Genomic DNA, 12,271 nt, shown 5'->3' with positions numbered 1-12,271 from the left:
CTGTTATGGCAGCGCCATAACAGGGAAGAAATACAATTGGTGTAGCAAAGAGATAAAAGCAGTGGCGTACCAAGGGGGGGCCGTGGGGGCGGTCCACCCTGGGTGCACGCCGCTGGGGGGTACCGTGGCGCGCGCCTGTCAGCTCCGAGTTCGCTAACTTCGCTCGTTCGCTGCAGCTCCCTCTGCCCCGGAACAGGTTACTTCCTGTTCCGGGGCAGAGGGAACTGCAGCGAACGAGCTGGATTGGTTACGTAAAGGCTTGGATTGGTTACGCAGGAAGCACCAGCTGGGGCCCCTCGCTAATGGGAAGGCCTACTTAAGGAGCACCACTCCTCCTGGCCAGTGCTTCGGCTTCTCATTCCTGAGAGCTCCGCATCGTTGGATGGAACTCTGTACCTTGCTATCGGACTTTGCCTGCCTCGACCACTGCTTGCCACTGACTCTCCTTGACCGCTGCCTGCCCCGACCACTGCCTGCTACTGACTCTCCTGGACCGCGGCCTGCCTCGACCACTGCTTGCTACTGACTCTCCTTGACCGCGGCCTGCCTCGACCACTGCTTGCTACTGACTCTCCTTGACTGCGGCCTGCCTCGACCACTGCCTGCTACTGACTCTCCTTGACCGCAGCCTGCCTCGACCACTGCCTGCTACTGACTCTCCTTGACCGCGGCCTGCCTCGACCACTGCTTGCTACTGACTCTCTTTGACTGCTGCCTGCCTCGACCTCTGCCCACTACTGATTCTCGTCGACCGCTGCCTGCCTCGACCCCTGCCTGCTACTGATTTCCCTCGTTCGCTGTCTGCTTCTTCCAGAAGCCCTGTCCGCCCCCTGTTCCCAAAGCCCTGTAGGCTGCCCGCACCTGGAGGCTCAACTTCCAGGGAACGGCGGCCTTCCCCGGCGAAGAGTGGGGGTGGGTCGGCTGTCCTCTGGAGAAGGAGGGGTTTACTCCGCCGTCTCCGGCCGGATCCAAGAGCTCACACCCGTAAGCTGCTCATCCTTTGGCGGAGCAAGACACCCAGCATGGCGATGCTTATGTACTTATGTACTAATCTGCCAATTTAGAGCCTACTCTAAAATATAGGAGAAATGGACATTTATGCACCAGGTATGTGCAACAGAAGCATCCAAAATGCAACACACAAAAAATTGATGTGTTCAAAGTCAGCACAGAACCGGTTGAATCAGTAGAATAGATAGAAAATCCATAAGAAACCAAAAACCTTCTTTAGACATTTTGTAAAATGCATTTGGTATATGTAAATCACTAGTTATGTATTGATAGTAGCATATTTCTACTTTTTCAGGCTACGCCCAACATTATATAACTGAACTTCAGTTGTGGAATCCTTGTTTTCAAATACTCTCCCTGGATTCTATAAATTGTTCCCAGATTTGAGTGTCCAGAAGTATGCAATCCTGAGATCTGTGCAGAAATAAATTAGCTAATGAGTCATTAGCAATCAATTATTGATAACTGGCTCTAATTTAGATTTGCGTTCGGATCTGGCTGCATGTGATTCTATAAAGATCCAGGCCCAAATGCTCTCACATGTAACTCAAAAAGGGGCATGTCTATGGAAAGGGCATGGGTGGCACAAAACAAAGGGGTGAAAGCAGAACAACAAGGACTAAGAGTCAACTGACCCAAAAGACCCTACATGGGCTGTGTTTCGACAACAAGCCTTCTTCAGGGGTAGGGTTACCATATGGCTCCAGAAAAAGGAGGACGGATTGAGCCAGCCGGGTTTTACTTCCATTGCTTTCCATTGAAATCAATGGAAGTAAAACCCGGCTGGCTCAATTACTTCCATTGAAAGCAATGGAAGTAAAACCCGGCTGGCTCAATCCGTCCTCCTTTTTCTGGAGCCATATGGTAACCCTATTCAGGGGTCTAAAAACATAGAACGCAAAAAAATGGTAATCAAAAAACACACACAGCATAACAATATAAATAGTCAAACAATAATACAAATCAAAATTGTTATTGTAAATATGAGTACATTAATAAATAAACAAGCATACAATTAGAATGGTAATGCAGTCAGATAAGTTGTGGATTCCCCCCTTTCTTCCTTTTTGCACAAGGGCATGGGTGGGTCAGGGGCATTCCAAAGAATTACACGCAGTGTTACAGAATTTGGGGATTGCATGCCCAAGTTTCACTCCAGGATTTATACTAGGTTTAAGTTGGTGTAAGTCCTCATGCCCAAACTTGGATGCCAGAATACCTGCTAAGCACTATTTTTAAAGGGCGCTGATCTTGGAGAGCTCTTTATAGAGTGGCGCTGAGTGTATATTTTTCCTGGCGCCTAACTTTTGGTGCCATTTACTGAATCTTGCTCAATGTGGCTAAACCTTTTTTGAATGGGAAATTTTCTGCACTCAATTTTCAGCTATTTTGTTTCTGATTTTATGTTTGACTTTGCTTGAAATGGCTTTTTTAAAATTTCTTTTCAACAGTATGGCTAAATGGTTCAAATTTTTTTTTCATATGTTTTATATGTAAATTTATATCTGTACATATTTAATGATTTTAAATTTATTTCATTATTAATGTTTTACAGATATCACCATACCCCTGATGCAGGCATTTGCCAAAACATGGCTATATCTGGTCCCTGTTTTTTTTTTGCAATATAGTTCTTTGATTGCCTTATTAATGATCCACTTCTTCTGTTCTGATTCACTGGACTTCTCCTGACCATGTTCAGTCCTTCCATCATTGCTGGTGTTTTTTTGCCTCTTTCATATTGGTCTTTTTTCATCTTATCCTCGTCACCCAGATGTAATCTCTCTCTCTTCCTCCCCTTTCTCAGCTCTTCACTCTCTTCCTCTCTTTCCCACTGCAGCAGCAGTATAAGATAGGTTCAAAGAACCTCTACCTCCTCTGTGATTTTACGGCCAAAAAGCATCCTCTGCCTCCCTGATAACCTGTCAATGGTAGAAGCATACAATTTCTAGAGATTTTGAAGTGGTCAGGAAGAAAAACCTTTTTTCCCTCTGTTATTTATGGAAAAAGATGGAAATAGTGCAGAAAATAATAGTTCCCCCCCCCTTGCTTTAACTTCTGTAATCAAGAATCTTCTCTCCAGTGATTGAGGCCAACTGCTTCCTTCCAGCTCCTCCAAGTTATCCGGTTCCAGGAAAGAGATTTTAGGCCAGTCCTGGATTTCTGCCAACATCATGTTGCATTATAGGACTAGAAGCACTGATTTCATTGGACAGAAACTGGGGAGTCCTTTTACCAAGCTTCTGGAAAAAGGGCCCTGTGGTAGTGGTGGGGGCTGTTATTCTTGTGTGCCAGGGCCCTTTATACCACAATGGGTAAAAAGACCCCAGGCACACATGGCCAGGTAGTAAGAGAACTCTTACCGCATAGCCATGCAACCGGGAGCCCTTACTGCCACCCACTGAGGTGGCAGTAAGGGCTCCCGCGCTAACCCGGTGATGCACGATTACTGCTAGGTTACCCATCACACAAGCCATTTCCGGGGGTTTTCTTTTTCCCCCGGAAATGGCATGCTCTCAGGGTGGGACTACCGCTGGCGGCCACGTTGGGCCAGCGGTAGTCCTGGAAGACCGTTGGACTTACTGCCGCTCTGTAAAAGAGCCCCTGGGTAACTTGTCCTTCTAGTCTCCAGGTCCCTGATCAGGGCCAAAGATGCTGTCACCTCTGGCTCTGGAACTTACCAGCTGCAAAAATCCATTCATCCTAGGTGGGTTTTCAAAACTCTGGCTGAGACTCCCACTTCCCAGGAACTGTGAAACTCGTATTTTCGAAACAAGATAGACGTCCATCTTTCGTTTAGAAAATACCGTCAGAGACATCCAAATCCTTAAATTTGGACATCCCTAGATTTGGTCGTCCCTAGACATGGACGTTTCTGACTTTCGGCGATTTTTGAAACCAAAGACGTCCATGTCAAAAATGGCCAAATGCAAGTCATTTGATTGTGGAAGGAGCCAGCATTTGTAGTTCACTGGTCCCCCTGACATGCCAGGACAGCAACCGGGCAACCTAGAGGGCACTGCAGTGGACTTCATAAATTGCTCCCAGGAACGTATCTCCCTTACCTTGTTTGCTTATCCCCCCAACCCCCCCCCCCAAACCCACTACCCACAACTGTACATCACTACCATCACTACCATAGCCCTTACGGCTGAAGGGGGGCACTTATATATGGGTACAGTGGGTTTGTGGTGGGTTTTGGAGAGCTTGCCGTTCCCTCCACAGATGTAACAGGTAGGGGGTGTATGGGCCTGGGTCCACCTGTCTGAAGTGCACTGCAGTACCCACTAAAACGACTCCAGGGACCTGCATATGACATCTGAGGCTGGCATAGAGGCTGGCACAACATATTTTGAAAGATGTTTTTTGAGGGTGGGAGGGGGTTAGTGACCACTGGGGGGAGTAAGGGGAGGTCATCCCTGATTCTCTCCGGTGGTCATCTGTTCATTTCGGGCACTTTTTTGTGCCTTAGATATAAGAAACACAGGTCCGGCTGAAAACGTCCAAGTGTTCGTCAGGGATGTCCTTGGTTTTTTTGATTAAGGGTCAAAGACGTCCAAGTGTTAGGCACGCCCAAGTCCCGCCTTCACTACGCCTCTGACATGCCCCTTTGAACTTTGGCCGTCCTTGCGATGGAGTGCAGTTGGAGACGTCCTAAATCGGGTTTCGATTATATCGATTTGGACGTCCCTGGGAGAAGGACATGCATCTTCCGATTTATGTCGAAAGATAGACGTCCTTCTCTTTTGAAAATGAGCCAAATGGTCTCTCTTCAGCTATGCAGGCCCTATTTACCGGCAGAGCTCCCTCTAGTGGCGGCTCTATGGCAAGGCAGGCCCTCTGCTTATCACAGTGTCCATTTTTGGCCAGTTAAATCATTTTGAATATTGACCAGTTAGGTGCTAACGTTTTCCCACCTGCCTTTTACATGACATAAATGTGGGTGCCTGAATGCCAACTTAGGCACTGTTCTATATTTGAATCTGTATGTTGGTGATAAATATTCAGGGGCCCTTTTACTAATCTGCGTACGTGCGTCCTACACATTTCAATTTGGAGTTACCGCCCAGCTACTGCTTGGCCCGGGTGGTAATTTCATTTTTTACACGCATCCGCTATGCGTGCTGGAAACCGGGCGGTAATCATTCTATGCACGTAGACAATTACCACATGGTTACTGCGTGAGACCTTACCGCTAAGTCAATGGGTGGCAGTAAGGTCTCAGACCCAAAGTGGATGCGCCCCAATTTTTATTTTGCCTCACGTCCATTTTTGGCAAAAATGTAAAAAGGGCCTTTTTTACAGGCTTGCTGAAAAATGGATCTGCGTGCACCCAAAACACACGCCTACACTAGCGCAGCCCATTTTTCAACACACCTTTGTAAATGGACCCCTCAGGTACGAAGTCCCTTCCTTGCAGAGCTTACAATCTAGATAGGTCTCTAAGGGGTATTTTTACTAAGGTGCGTTAGCATTTTTAACGTGCCTGTAAATTTAAGGCGTGTTAAACGCTAACACGCCTATACATTTCTATGGGCTCATTAGCGTTTAACACATGTACACCATTTACACGCGTTAAAAACGCTAATGTGCCCATAGCGCTGCTTAGTAAACCTAGCCCTAAGATAATATTTAAAAAGGCATACCCTACCGATCCAACATAAATGCCTGATCTTTGCAACACAACAAAACTAAAGAATGTAATGGACATAACACAACTCTTCTGTTGTACGATTCCCTAGTGTGTCTGTGCCACATGAACTTGATCTTACCACAACATCACCCTGTATTTGTTCACACCGGAGTCTGCAAACGCCTCTCCGGTACTATGTAAGCCACATTGAGCCTACAAATAGGTGGGAAAACGTGGGATATAAATGTAAAAATAATAATAATGACAGAAATAACTTATCCAGTGATGCCGAGTGTTTCAGCAAGAGACATGAGGTTTGAACACTGGTTTCTCTGGTTCTCAGGCCTTTGCTCTAACCAATGAGCCACATCTTCCTGTTTTATATTGATGCATGATGTTCAATAAATAAAAATAAAGAATTCATTGTGCTAGTATGGTCTAAGAAATACAAGTAAAGCAGAATCATCATGCAACTCTCATGCAGGGCAGAATTCTTTCTCACCATATGGCATAATCTTGCTTTCATATTGCTACATTCAGTTGACACATCTGTGCTAAATATTATGCAGATAAAGCTTTTGGAAACTGTCTAAGCTTAGCATTTTATGAAGCCACACAGAGAACTCTTAAATGGTGAATATTTCTGCATTGCACACTATACATTTATCTAGAAAAGCTCCTAAATAAATAGTAGCATTGCCTATGGAAAGCTGAGCCTGTTGTTACACTGGTAGGAAGTGGAAATAATTATAGATCTCTTAGTCTTCTGATTAAAGGGATATTTGAATGTATTTTGAGTGTCACAGAAGCCTTTTTTTAAAATGATACAAGGCAAAGTTTTTTTTTCATTGTATCTTAAACCTGAGAGTCCACACAAAGGATGTACCAAACTGGATACCACTGGTAGTTTCTCTTTCCAAATATTGTATTATTGGAGCAAGGCAAATCTGCTAAAAGCTGTACAGGATGCTGGGAATGTCAGAGGCAGACGTGTGATCAGGCTTTCTGTAATTCTTTCTATGCCTTTCCAAGGATCTTTTCTATGTCCTAAACCAGGGATAGGCAACCTTTATACACAGAAGGGCCGCATGAATGTCGGTACTATTCGTAGCGGGCTGCAACATTATGTTCTATAGACTTTCTGTGGTAACAAATAAGTAAAATTTTGACCAAAAATAATGGAAATTGTCAGATTGGCTATCCTTAAAATATTTGTGATTTACAGTATTTAAAGTTGCCAAAACTCTGGTTAATGGCATTTTCTGTATATACATCACATGGGCTCGAGGGCCACATAAAATTCAGTGGTGGACCTCATGTTGTCCAGTTCTGTCCTAAATTCTGCCTGGCAGGGGAAGTACTCAGGTTCAGTGTTGTACCTAGCCTATTTGACATCTGGCGCAGATGCTAGCTCCTTGTCTTTAAAATACAACCCCCCTCCCGCAGTCTGGCAGCTGCCCCCTCTCTCAAACCTCCCCCCCCCACCCGTGGTCTAGCAACTCCCTCCTTTCTCAAGCCTCCCCCTGTCTACCTTTAAACATGTCTTTCTCCCTTCTAGAAGTGGCCAACAGTGTTAGTTATTCACATAACTCTGCGCTGTTCCCAGAGCCTTTACCACTTTTAGCCCCCACAGAAAGAGGAAGTGATGTCAGGGGGGGGTGGGATGGTGCAAAAAGAAGGCTCTGGGAATGGCGCAGTCTGTGTTATATGACGCACTAATGCTGCTTGCTGCCTCTATAAGGGAAAAAAACATATTTAACACTGGATCTGAGGGGGCATCTACCAGAACTGGGGGCAGGGGGAGGTTGAGGGAGAGAGAGATATTGGTTACATCTCCTTACTGCCTACTTTTGGGGTAGACAGCACCTACCATCCCACTTTTGGTATGCCAGTGCCCAAATTTAGCAGTACATGGTAGGATCATAGTCCCTGGATGAGTTTTCATTCTGTCCCTTTCTATTAAAAATTAAGGCACAAATCTTTTAAAACCTCCTACAAAGTGAGTTGGCAATGAACTAAGCCAATATTCTTTATTTAAGATTTATTTATTGCCTTTTGAAGAAATTCACCCAAGGCAGTGTACAGCAAGCATAAACCAGACACATAAAAGCAATAAACAATTACTGCTCACAGTGAAAGCCAGGAGTTTCTTTGACCAGGAAACATGGTTCTCTGTGCAGTTCATACGTTACTCACAGATCAGCTCCCAATTTCACTGAAAGAAACTCCCCTTTTTATTAGGCTTAGAACTCATGTTCAGAGCTAAGGAAAATTACAGGATGCTTCTCTGTTTAGGTAAACAAGCCATACTGTGGGAATGTGGTCACATGTTTCCTAGTCCAGGAGGCCAGTCTGAACTCGAAAACAGGCCCCATTTTTCCCTTCACATAACAAATTAATTAGAGCTGTGTCTTATCTTCTACATTCCAACTTATTTTCACACAATTAAAGTTAAACAATCATTTTTAAACAGAATTACTTCTAATCACAAATACAGACCCCGAGTGCACTGGGCGGTCAAGGCAGAGTTGAAAAACAATCTTTAAAATTCACTTCCACTACAGTAACTAAGACAGAAAAATTGCATATGGATTCAGAAAAGTGCAGGAAAATGATCTCAGCTAGAGTGGTAAGCAAATCCTGCTATAGTATGTATAGCCGGTGTTAGTCTTTGTGGTAAACTTGTATTCAAATTTGTGTCACATGGTCAACATTAACATCTTCTTCCCCATCTTGTATTTCGTAATTGCAGGTGGTGTTTCACTTAAGGTAATCAGCCAACTTCATCTTTCCCTAACAGTTGATCCTGTCCTGGCTTTACCCCATTGCATGTATGAAGGTTGGGAGGTTGGGGCTCTTCAAGTTGTAGAAGAGAAACCTGAGAGGAAATATGATAGGGGTTTATAAAATCATGAGTGGATTGGAATGGGTTGTTCACTTTTTCAAAAAAGAGCAAACACTAGGGGCTACTCCATGAAATTTCTAAGTAGCGCATTTCAAACTAATCGGAGAAAATATTTTTTCACTCAGTGCATAGTTAAACTCTGGAATTCGTTGTTGGTGGATGAGATTAAAAAAGATTTGGACAAAGTTCTTGAAGACAAGTCCATTCACTGTTATTAAGATAGACCTGGAGAAAGCGACTGCTTATTTTTGAGGTTAAGTAACATGGAATCTCGCTACTTTTTTGGGATCCTGCCAGGTACCTACTACTACTACTACTACTATTTAGCATTTCTATAGCGCTACAAGGCGTACGCAGCGCTGCACAAACATAGAAGAAAGACAGTCCCTGCTCAAAGAGCTTACAATCTAATAGACAAAAAATAATGACCTAGATTGCACTGTTGGAAACAGGATACAGGACTTGATGGTCCTTTGGTGTGACCCAGTATGACAATTCTTATGTTTTTATGTAAGCTGTGGCCCTGCTTTCACAGCAAAATCATAGAAGTATAAACACAGAGGCCAGTTTTCAGACTACGGGAGTTAGACCACCTAACTCCTGCGGTCAGTGCTGAGAGCCAATATTCTATGCCAGGCCGTTTCCGATGACCGGCATTGAATATTCAGTTTAACTTTGGCCAGTTGGACATTAACTGGTTAAGCTCATATTCAGCACTGGCCGGTTAAAGTCAGACCGGCCAAAGATATTCCAGGGTTTCACGCGGCCATACATGGCTACCAAGCTTGGCCAGTCTGACTTTAAAAATCAGCAGATAGCCAGTTATATCACCCGACATAACAGAGTATCTGCTAGCTGCTAACCGGCAATATTCAACGGTACATGGCCGGCCTTGTACCGTTGAATATTGGCTGGTTATCCCGCATTTAACCTCCAGCCATGTGCCGATCCTAATCTTCCCCTCCTGTTTCAATTATTCAGGCTCACCTATGGCAGCAAGAGCAAGTCATTCTGACAGAAAGCAACATTGTAACACCGGTATTGATACCACCATTATCCTTTCATGGGGTCCCACCCCCAATCAGACTAGGGCCCCTGATGTTTCTTGGGCCAAAAAATGTGCCAAACCCTGGCTTATCCTATGCCCTTGAATTTCCATACTGTGTTTGCCTGTGTCCTCCTCCTCTGGGAGGCTGCTTCATGTGTCCATTATCTTTCCATGAGGAAATAGATTTTTGTGTTACTCCAGAGCCTATGCTCATGATCCCTTTACTCTAGAACAGGGGTTCTTGACTCAGGACACAGCTAGGCAATCAGGGTTTCAGGACCCACAATGAATATGCATGAGATAAATTTCCTTGCACTACCTCCATTGCATTCAAATCTCTCTCAGGCATATTCATTGTGGAAATACTGAAAACCTGGTTAGCTGGTTGTATCCACAGGACTGTGTTGAGAACCCCTGCTGTAGAACTGCAAATGCAATATGGTAAAACTAGCCTGACAGAGGCTCAGTCTGTCAGGAAAATATGGAGCTAGCTGTCAAGTCCTGGCACCTCTAACCAATCTGCATCGATTGTTATGCGTTAGGAGAAAGAAACAGCACTAGCAAAATTGTTTTGCTAATCCAGTTGGCAGTTAAAATAATCAAATCATGAAGTACCCTCCAGGCCCCCAGAACTTAATTCATTATGATCTTTCTCTCCTGAAACGTGTGTATTCAGAAATGCCAGAAACAACCCCACACAACTCTTCAGCAGGACTTACTTCTAGAGTTTGTAGGATTTAATCTATGTAGACAACGTATCAAGATGTGTTTCAAAGTAGCCAGGCACCCAACACAATTGGAATTATTCCTGTACCTTTCTGACAACTTTTCTGATTGCATTTCTAGTTACTTGAGGATCTTCTGTCGCTCCATTCATTGTACAGAATAGTTACTTGGCACTGACATGTCTATTAGCTGTTGTAATGCCGTTAAATCAATATAGTACTGTGTTTTAAAATTGTAATTGTTTTTAGTTAACCGTCTGGTTGAGGTTATTTTCCTTTCTTTTCTGTGACTCCAAGAAGAACAGTGCATAGCATGGGTAGTGGTTAAATAATAATTATGCACATTTTTTTTCTTTCTCTGCCACATTGTTGCTTGAAAAAGGCAAGATGTAAATTGACTTGCACTTCCATTCCCCACAGTAAACAAACACACCACAGAAAGGTACCAGTACTTAGACTCAGTCAAGGTACATGCTGTGACAATATAGCATTCCACTTTTATTCTGCCAGAAATGAGATGTTTTGGCAAGCTAGCATGCTGTACTAATTTACTCACTGGGTATGATTTCCTTTCTTCTACTCTAGACGACATTTTCCAGTTTACATGCTGAAAGTTTATATGCTGTACATTTTCAAGTTGCTTAGTGAAGCATTTCAGTGTAAGTAGAGTGGTGTACTGCTATGGATTTACAGCCTGCTTCACTAACACAGACTACTGAGTAATTACTGTGGATTCTTTTGGACTTGTATTAAGTAAATGAGACCTTTATTAGAGGTTTTAAAATCTACAATGATTAAGATATATACAATGATTAAGCTATATACACACAATGATTAGCTATATAACTACAAAGAAACAATACCTATCTATAAACAATAATTACATCACTGGTCTCTACATCTAAGCAATGCTAAGAGTTCCTAGACCAGGAAAAGAAGCAATAAAACAATCATCACTGGTCCTTACATCATAAAGGCTCTTATCATCAGCTGGGGGGGCCCCTGTTCACAGCGAAATCCAGGAGCTTCTTTGACCAGGAAACATGGTTCTCTGTGCAGTTCGTACGTTACTCACAGATCAGCTCCCAATTTCATTGAAAGAAACTCCCCTTTTTATTAAGCTTAGAACTCATGTTCAGAGCTAAGGAAAATTACAGGATGCGTGGCCTAGTGGTTAGGGTGGTGGACCTTGGAACTGAGGAACTGAGTTTGATTCCCACTTCAGGTACAGGCAGCTCCTTGCAACTCTGGGCAAGTCACGTAACCCTCCATTGCCCCATGTAAGCCACATTGAGCCTGACATGAGTGGGAAAGCGTGAGGTTCAAATGTAACAGCAACAACAACAAAAAAGCCATACTGTGGGAATGTAGTCACATCTTTCCTAGTCCAGGTGGCCAGTCTGAACTCGAAAACAGGCCCCACCTTTCCCTTCACATAACAAATTAATTAGAGCTGTGTCTTATCTTCTACATTCCAACTTATTTTCACACAATCAAAGTTAAACAATCCTTTTTAAACATAATTACTTTTAATCACAAATATAGACCCCGAGTGCACTTGTTGATCAAGGCAGATAGAGTTGAAAAGCAATCTGTAAAATCCTTTTTATTGCAAGGGGCCAGATAACTCCATGTCCAGGGAGAAAAATTGAGCCCATACTAGCTTTATTCTCTTTGCATGTAGGGAGATATAACCCTGCTGTTCGTAGGGAACACAACTGGGTTGTCTGATTGCATATAGTGGGGGTAAAAGTAAGGGCCCTATTTGCTAAGCTGCGTTGTAGGCATATTAACTTTTTAGCACGTACTAATGAATAGGTGTCTGTATCGTTAGCGCATGGTAAAACGTTAGCATGCCTAAAGCGCAGCTTAGCAAGTAGGGGCCTAAGATTGGTTCATACCATTCATTCTGGATATGGAGATCTGTGAACACCACCATAAACATAGCT

General features: G+C 43.6%; 1 protein-coding gene across 1 annotated transcript in view; it reads left to right on the top strand.

The window, feature by feature from the left end:
• Positions 1–12,271, top strand: part of CACNA1D (calcium voltage-gated channel subunit alpha1 D) — a 384,574-nt gene that overhangs the window by 118,048 nt on the left and 254,255 nt on the right.

Source organism: Microcaecilia unicolor, chromosome 6 (assembly GCF_901765095.1).
Source record: "Microcaecilia unicolor chromosome 6, aMicUni1.1, whole genome shotgun sequence".
Lineage (NCBI taxonomy): Eukaryota > Metazoa > Chordata > Amphibia > Gymnophiona > Siphonopidae > Microcaecilia > Microcaecilia unicolor.
The sequence above is the reverse complement of the archived record's forward strand: the minus strand, read 5'-3'. Positions and strand labels throughout refer to the sequence as shown.